Source organism: Falco cherrug, chromosome 8 (assembly GCF_023634085.1).
Source record: "Falco cherrug isolate bFalChe1 chromosome 8, bFalChe1.pri, whole genome shotgun sequence".
NCBI classification, from domain to species: Eukaryota; Metazoa; Chordata; class Aves; order Falconiformes; family Falconidae; genus Falco; species Falco cherrug.
In genome coordinates this window covers 65,029,409-65,038,639 of record NC_073704.1, presented here as the reverse complement: position 1 = coordinate 65,038,639, position 9,231 = coordinate 65,029,409, and the positions used below count along the sequence as shown (strand labels likewise).

General features: G+C 42.1%; 1 long non-coding RNA gene across 1 annotated transcript; it reads right to left on the bottom strand.

Annotated features, from left to right (window-relative positions):
• Positions 1-332: 332 nt before the first annotated feature.
• Positions 333-9,231, bottom strand: LOC114016253 (uncharacterized). The gene is made up of 4 exons (XR_003560611.2): positions 4,292-9,231; positions 3,201-3,257; positions 1,800-2,254; positions 333-776 (listed from the first exon to the last, which is right to left on the bottom strand). It is a non-coding gene; the product is annotated as an uncharacterized LOC114016253 (long non-coding RNA).

The window sequence follows — 9,231 nt, the reverse complement described above, 5'->3', positions numbered from 1 at the left end:
CAGATGAATTACTGTGTAAACTGAAGAGAGGTTTCAGAGCTTCAGCTTGATATCTTTGATGAGTATTATCTAGCTGCTGCCAGCACTTTACAATTTCAAAATTTAGCTTAGCTGTATTTTCTCCAGGGTCTAGAATTCTGCCCATATTTCCTTTGAAAATAATGAAGAAATGGCCTCTGTGGTTACTCCACCATCTGCTTTGCAATCCAGAGTGAAAACAAGCAAATAAACGTGCTGGAGGTAGAAACAGGAAGAGAGCTGAATGTGACTGCTTCAGAGCTACTTACAGCCCGAAAACACTTGTATCTCCTCAAAAACACTGCACACACAAAGAGCATGGCAACTCATTTATACAAAGAAAATAACCAGAAAGCAACAGGGGCAAAAATCCTTACAAATCAGTGAAGCCAGTTAATTACAAATTGTGGCAGAAAGACAAGAACTGTTGTTGTACTTCTCCGATGTATATTTAAGATGCTTTCAAGTGCTATGGTTAAAGGGGAATTCATCATAACTTGAGCAGGATACCTTCACTGTTCATCTCCTTTCAGCAATGCAGTGGAAAGTCATTAGCATGTTTAAAAGTAGCCTGGATTATGCACAGAAACAAATAGCTCTGCATTGGCAAGGAAAGGGGACAGGTGATTTTAAAGCCTTTTTTTCCCCCTTACCTTCAGTATCTGAAGTCCATCGGGATCCCCAGGACATGAAACTGAGTTTCAGCCGGCGAGATTCTTCAGGTCAGTAAAATTAGTTTTCTCACTCAGAGCTGGACTCTGCAGCAAGAATAAGGCAGTATGTGGCACAATTACTGTACTACTGAAAAACAGTATTTTTCATATAAACTTGACATGTATTTCTGGCTGTGAGTTGCAGGTACTTTAGAGTATTGCTAGGATATATTTTAATGAAAAGATAAGAAAATTTTCCTTGGTTTTAAAAACACAATCTGAAATAATCTAATTTAAATATTTTCATGCTACTCAAAACAGGATAATTTTTAGCAGATTATGAATAATTACCACATTCACATATAATTTGTGATGGAGATAAATTGTTTTAATAACTTTTGTTATTTCAGCATAAGAAGGAATATTTGGTATTACTTAGCAGTTACAAAAGTTAGGCTGATAGTGGTTTTTACTGCTTCCGTGATTCAATTGGAAATAATTATTTTCATTGCTCCCTGCCAGCTCTTCCTCCTCTCCACTCAGCAGCCCATAACCTTAATTACAGCTCTTCACTCCTGCTGACGAAGGCGGCCTGGAGAAAGGCTTAGGTGAAAGGCAAAATTAATACTAGCAGTGCTCACAGGCACCATGTATGACCAAAAGAGCCAGAACAGGATCTACAACAGCATAGATGTGTTGAGAGTTGGCAGGTGCTGTGACAGCTGCTTGTCGGACAGAGTTGGAAGGGTAGGTGCAGCTGGTGGTAAAAAAAAAAAAAAAAAAAAGTATCTCAGTGTCACCTGCATCGCATGCTGTGGGGAGCAGAGAGAAGAGGGAGGTGGGGAGGGGTGGCAGCCCCCACGGCAGCATCCTTCAAGGCAGCACATGCTCCTGCATCTCCGTCAGTGGTCCAGGCTGGTCCATACAGGAACCAGCTGGGCTGGGAAGGCCCACCACTGTGGTCCCAGCTGGGACTGGACTGATGAGCAGCCAAAGCTCATAGTAAGGGATGATATCCGAGGCACAAGTCACAGGCACGCCAAGTCAGATTTTATTGACAATAGATAGTTTAAGAACTTTTAACTTTGCCTGTTCATCTCTTTCCAGTTTTGTCTTCCTGCTCCTTACCTGCAATCTGCACAGATAATCTGTTCACCACCCCAGTTCGATTTAATGGTAACTTAACATTCTGTTCCTCCTCTTTGGCTTGTTTTGTTCTCTTCCCTGCTAGCGAGGCTTTACTGTGAGAGCTAACGGTGGTTGTTTTGTAGCTTGTGGATGAGCTGCAGAGTGGGCTCTGCATCACAGGGACTTGTTCCACGAGAACTGACTTCGGTGTGAACACACCTGTCTGCTCATAGACCGAGTAGCCCACTAGAAAACTCTTACACTGGCCTAAAAAAGAAATTACAACTGGCTAAACATGTTAAGTCTAGATTTGGATCCAAAATGTGTCACCCTTGTAGCTCTGCCTGTAGGAAAATTTCCTTGTAATTTATGGGAAAACTGCTTCAATTCAGCTGTGAGGCCAGAAGACAGCTCAGCTCTTTGTCATCCATTTCTCAATCCCAAATAAAGTGAATCTACAAAAAGAGAAAAATAGTTATTTCACCATTTGCGTGCATGCAAACAGAAAAGGCATTGCTATTTTTTTGTTGTTGTTCTGCTTTCCCCAATTAAACTGATCTGGTTTTTTAGAAGGTAAAATTTTGGACGTTTTGTAAAGCTACATGAAAGATACTAATGCAAGAAGTACAAAGAACCACCACAGAGTGTTGTTTGTTGTTGGGTTTTTTTTTGAACCATTTACCTTCTGCACCCTGTTTACAGATGCGAGCAGACACTGGCAGGCAGGAGGCAGAAATCTGCCTCACACCCCATTATGCTCAGATGGAAGGGGAAGCCCTTGCTGTTTCTCAATGGGAGGCTTGCTCTCCGCTTTGCGCCAGCCGTGCAGCTCCCCAGGGCCCTGGGCTCTCTGCAGGCTTCGCTGCGTCCCCTGTGTGCTCAGCCAGATGCACCTGGGAGCATCCCTGGGCTGCACCCCACGGTTTCATCCCACATCCCACGCCCAGGGTTGCGCTCCAGCCCAGCATCATACAGGGTGCGGTACCATCACAGGGAGGGGACTTCAGGCGAGGGGCCTTCAGGGTAGAATTTACTGCATATCACCACGTCCACTCTGTATGCTGTGGTGATGATTCATTTATGCAGGGAAAAGCCAAGAAAATACTCCCGACTGAACAGAGCTCTTGACTCTAACATTTACACGACTTTTACATGACGAATAGATAGGGATGGATTTTTCCTCTCTCTCTTCCCACACTTTTCATGGTCATTTGTCAAATATATTGTGTCCTGTTCACTCCAAAGCTCTGAGACCTTCTGTAGCTTTATTTCCTCCTGGTATTCTCTAAACAAATTGCTGTATATTTTTAACAAATCTTATGAGAAGTGATGAGTACCATGTGGAAAAAAGTAATCCCATTCCATACATGCATATGTTTAAGTGATCTGATGTAAAACTACCTGCTGTAGCATCGGCATGGCTGCATGCATCCTCCAGCCTTGCACGGACGTCTGAGCCTATTAACGGAAGCAACGACTGGGTGGGAAAACTGTCACTAGCTAATAGGTAGACAGCAGGATCATTTTCAAATTTAAGCTCTACATTTAACTCCAGGTTTGAAACAAAAATAAGAAAAGATCTGAGGCAGAATTAGGCCTTATAAGCTCAATTAAAGCTCAGGCAGAACATTATGAACTTCATACTTGCAACACTAGTTAAGATCACTTGATTGCTGCAAATTTATTCCAAATTAACAGTGGTGCGAAGGAGTGAAGTATTAATCCAATGATGTGGGCTTGAACCAATCAATCATTTGTAATTATGATCATCTTGTCTTTTGTTAATATGCATATTTAAAATTTAATTCTGATGCCTTATTCAGATATGACAGTGAAATCGCTAGAGATTAAGGAGCGAAATGAGGAAGAGAAGCTTGTTCAATTAAAAAAAGCCCAACACCCCCCTGGCCACAAACCTTGATATTGAAAAACAATGTTATTTGAACATTAAATAATGAACAGAAATAAACTACCCATGTCATCAGAATTGTTATCTTGATTGTGTAAACATGTGAAACAACAAATGCATTCAGTCTAAAAGGTACTGAAATTAAGTTAACATGAAACATCTGCATCTCCCAGAAAGCTGTTATTGACATATGAAACTGTGAATTCTCAACCTCCAGATCAAACCTACTATTACACGATAGTCAAGTACATCTAGTTTAGATAAAAGGATTTAGATTGTAAGAATTCCAGGAGAGTATAAGATGACCAGGTAAAACATTAAAGCCAATTGCAGCTAATCAAGCAGACATTCCTGTCATTGAACCATTGCTACTGAAATCCATACCCAGGGAATTCTTTTTCCACGTAAGATTATATTCCCAGGTCCCTTTCCATTCTTCGGCTTTTAAGAACAATACAACTGCTGCGGCTTTTACTCAAAATGTAATTAAACAATTTGTTTTACTGAGGTGCACATTTTTTATTAGAAAAGCACTGGACTGGTAACTTGCACAAGCAGATTCCACTCCTGGTGCCGTGCTTACCTTTAGGTGGTGTTAAAGATGACCTTGCCCTGGTTTGCTTCTGCTCGCTCAGCCAGCCTTTGAACAAACGCCCGTACTCCTCCGCAGTTCGCTGTGGCTCCAGAATTAGCAAAGCCATTTTATAATTGATTAACTGAACTCAGGCTGGTCAACTCTTAGTTTTGTTTAACTAAAGGCTGGCTGCTGAGATCAGCGACCTGATTTTCACAGGACTGAGCAAACGTTCCTCCAAACAACAATTCAAAGCAAACCAAGGACCCTCTTCTCATGTATTGTGTAACCCAAAAGCACTCAAACCCACCATTCCACATGTATTTAAAAACTGCAGTAGACCCAAAATATTTAGTGGTGAAATTGCACATCTGACAGGCATTGGGAAGGTTAAAATACAGAGAGCTATTTTTGTAATACTCCAGTCTAATGATTTCAGCTTCTTCTCTAAATAACATCTTAACGGTTGATGACAGCAAATGAGACCATCCAAGAAAATCTGATGCATATTCTTCTGGTGAAGACGATGAAAAAATAAGCAGCCTATGCTGAGGTAAAGGGAAGAGTACTAAGTGATCAGTAAACAAAGCTGCAAGCAAGACTAACAAAAGTTTCTATGAATATATTAGAACAAACAATAAAAGCAAAGTACACAACCATTACTTAACAGGGAAGGAAAAAAGGAAAGCAAGTGCTGCATGATAAGGAGGTTACCATGCCCTTTTTATGTGAGCCCTCACCGAAACACCAGCTGTGACCCAATGTTCAAACCCTTAAAAGGCTAAGACTATTTCTGTAAATTGTGTGTCCATGGAGGCTTATTAAACGATACCCGAGGGTTCTCAGGGAGCCGGACACAGCAATTGCTTGGCCACCTGCAATCATCTTGAGAAGGCATGCAGCAAGTGCAGGGATGGGGCCACAAATGCTGTAGTTACAGAGGGACAAATAAAGCACTTTAAGAGGAGGACCTGAGGAACCAATGTTAAAGCCTATAAGGAGGCTGGAAAATAATTAAAAGATCAGTCTGTTGATACATAGAAGAAAATGAGGTGATAACAAACAGCCAATATGGGATTGTAAGGGGGAAAGGTTAGGCAAATCTAGTTACCTTCTTTCATAGGTCTTACTAAAGATGGGGAAGCAGCAGATGAGATATCACTATTTACAGGAAAACCCCTTTCAGATAAACTCACTATCAAGGTTGAAACGTGAGTGCAAAATCACGACTGCACCACTCTCAAACGCGGGCGATATACCCCACCCTCAATCTGCACTATTAGCTATTCTAATCAACATGGGGGATGAAATTTAAAGATTATAACAAAGTGGAAGGCATTGCAATCACTTTGGAAATGGGATTAGAGTTCAAAACTGATCTACATAAATTGGAGAAATTATCTGAATTGTTAAAATGGAATTCAGTACAGCGCACAATGCTACTTTAAAGAAGAAATGTCATGCCTATAAACAAGATGGGTAACCATGGGCTCAGTTGCACTTCTGTAGAAGGGGATTTGGGGACTGCAGTGGAGAGTCAAACAGGGTTGTTTGTTTGTTTGTTTTTTTTTCAAGAAAAAAGAATGACAGGGAAAATTAGAAGAAGTTCACCATTATGTAAGAGGCTGCTGCCAAACGGAAGAGAATAAGCTGTCTTTCATGTCTGTTGTGGATAGAATAGTAACAATAAAGTACATTAAAGGGAGGAAGAAATAAGCCTGACATCACAAACCATTTTCTAATCATAAAGTTAGCCAAGTACTGACAAGGTGCTCAAGAGAGATTGTGCCATTTCCCTCCAGCTGGAGTTTTAAAGGACAGGTCAGACCTATCTGTCAGAAATGAGATAATCTTGCCTTTTACACCAGGTGATGGACTTCCCTGGGTCCCACACAGACCAACTTTCTACAGCCAAGAGCAGAGCAGGGTGTAGGGACAGGCAGCCTTCATGGGGGGCTCTGGAGGGGCAGCCACGGGGTCAGCCAAGGGAACAAAGCGCGGGTGTTAATCAGCGGGCAGCATTAGAAAGGCAGTGTAACGCTGGGGGGCTCCGTGTTCAGCCCCAGGCGCTGGGTCCTGCCTGCTCCCCTGTGGCAGAGAAATGGGGCTTCACCGCTGACTGCCTGTGCACCCCCGGGCCCGTAACGGGGACCTGCAGGAAGGGGCTTCCCCCAGCGAACCCAACTCACAGGAGGGTGATGAAACAGGGCATCCGTAAAATTTTCAGAGACCAGATTTGAAGCCTCACTTCAGAAAATCTGGATCCAGCTCCATGAGTGTTGCCACCAGACTGACATTCTGCTGAGTGCAATGAGAGGGTGACAAGGTAGCCAGAAGTCTGTAGTTTCATCTGCATGCAGAGAACCCCATCTGACTGTCCTGGAACACTATTCCAAAAGATAAACCCCACTCTCTGTGTCTCCCAGGGGAATGTTAAAACTTGACAAATCCCATATGAAATAATAAAAGGTAATTCTGTCACTTGCAGGCTCAGGACTTTAAAAATAAACCAAATGGGTATTTGGCAGATTTTGGCTAAATGAAACCATAAGAAAGCAGAGTGGCCACTAATGTGACATCTGCTGTTGGCATTAGTTAAGTGCAGACACTGCATTCCTCAGATCTCCTAACCCTGTCTGAACCAGTGATTTTTGATTGGGACAAAATACTGGAATGAGAAAATCATCCTGAATTTAAATGTTTCTATCTGTGATCCAATAAAGCACAGCCATGCCAAGATGCTAGATTCTCTTTTCCTATTGACAATTAACATTTGAAGTAGCTGCTAAAACACTCAGAAGATTGACTTACATTAATAACATGAAAATTAAATAAAGAAAAAGGCACAGAACTCACTAAAATCCTCCATAACCTGTTGTGAGTCTCTAGTGTTTGCCTTGATGGTATGAGAACAATATGACCTTCAACTTTCCTGGGTAATTAAACATGAACAGGTTAATACGGTAAATTTTTAAGATGGATTTTCACTTCTACAGATTATATCCTTCACTAAAACAAAAGTCCTCTATGCACATACTTTCAGACTCTGTACATTTCTGAGGTAAGGAGCTGGCATTGATCTATCAACAGTGAAATTCTTTTCCCTGAGGATGCAGCTAGTCCCAGTGCAGGCTTGGGACATTGGGCATCACTTGGGTCTGACGCTGGCTGGAGTAGTGGTACTAGCTAAGTGTCCTAGGCTAACAGGTTTATTTGTAACGGGGGATATCTGTGCAGATTTTTCTGACATAATTATTGGCCAAATATTCATCTCGTTGCCTGAAAAAGAACTGAGAAGCTGGCACCCACCAGAATGGGATAAATCACACCCCAAGTAAGAATGTCTGGATTTTACCATGAAGCCCAAACGGCCTCAAGTTTGGATTCATAAACTGCCGAAGATAAGCCTTCACCAGTGGTTGCTGCAATGGGTCTGGAAAGATTCTACCAAGAAGTTCTGGGACCAGCACTCAGCTGGACCATTAAACTGTGCATCTCTGGTGACCTCCCTGACAGGCTTACGGGTGGGCGAGCTGTGCGGGGGGAAACCTTGTGCAGGTCTCAGGGATGAGATATCCTCCTGTAATGAATGCATTTAGCAACACGAGATGTAAACCACGTGTTTACAAAGGGGAAAACACACCCTGTGCCTCAGGAGCTACCTAACACTGTGCTGCGAACAGGCAGACAAGGGAGAGGGAATTTTCCTGACTCCTCTTTAGCAGTATAGCAATAAATCATTATTCTTCAGACTTGAGAAAACACACGGAGGTAAAGAGTGCCTTTGGCAGGGTCTGGTTCAAAGCCTGCCGACAGCAGAAAAGCAAGAATGTTGGAAAAAAACAAATAGAAATATATATGGTAAGAGCATTGTAATTCCAAGAACGATGTGGTGGAGTTCAGTGTGTAAAGAAACAGAGCAACGCCCTTCTTCCTAAAGACATGTAATTACAGTACAATTTTTGAGAGAGACCCATTCCAAGACTAATGTCTAATTTTAGACAATCTTCCACCTCACCATTCCCGATGAGGACCAGAGAATCCTTGCTCTTCTAATGTCAGTACTTCCTGCAATAAAGCAAAGAAATGACAGGCAAAAAAAAAAAAAAAATGCCCTTAAGTGCACAATGCTTTGCAGTCTGTCCCAAAGCATGGGCTGCTGTTTGGCAAACAGCCTGCTGGCTCTGGTTAGGAAAGCGCAAGGCTGACAAACACAATCCAGAGACTTTGCAATTACAAAACCTCCTCCCACTTTCAAACTGTGTTCCACAGAGCTGGACTGAGAATTCCGCCCTGGAGAAACATCCTGTTATGTTTTGCTGACATAAAGATGGTCAACAGCAGCAGGACTTACACAAATTACATACATTTCCTTACTCCGCTCCTCATCTACAAAACAAGACAACAGAACCTCCCCGTCTCACAGGATGCTCAAGGAAAACCACAATAAATAATCTGAAGTCCTCACATCTTGATCTATTAGGGCTTGCAACTCCTAAACAACAAAAAATATTTTTAAAACTCTTCTGACTCCATAGACTGTGTAAAAGATTGTTTTAGTTCCAAGAGAGATGCTATTTAATTAAATTTTAAAAGTATAGCAACAGAACGATGTGTCAGCTTATACGGACAAAAGGTACCAAGGCAGTGCTACAACACAATGGGATCCACACTAGGAAAGAGCTTGCCTGTATTGCCCAGCAGTTGGAAGAGCAGTGAATTACCCCGAGAAAAATAACTTTATGTGCTCTTGAACCATGTAATGAAAATGAGGAGTCTTCTCGGTAATTTTAAGAGAAAAAAAAAAAAAAAAAAGCTGGTCAAAACCATTACAGCTTTATAGAAAAATGAGATGTAACAAAGGTTTCCTGTTGCCAGGAGGGCTACTGGGTGCACATCGCCACTGATTTGACAGCCCAAGTCTGAGCCCAGGTCGACAACATCAGCGG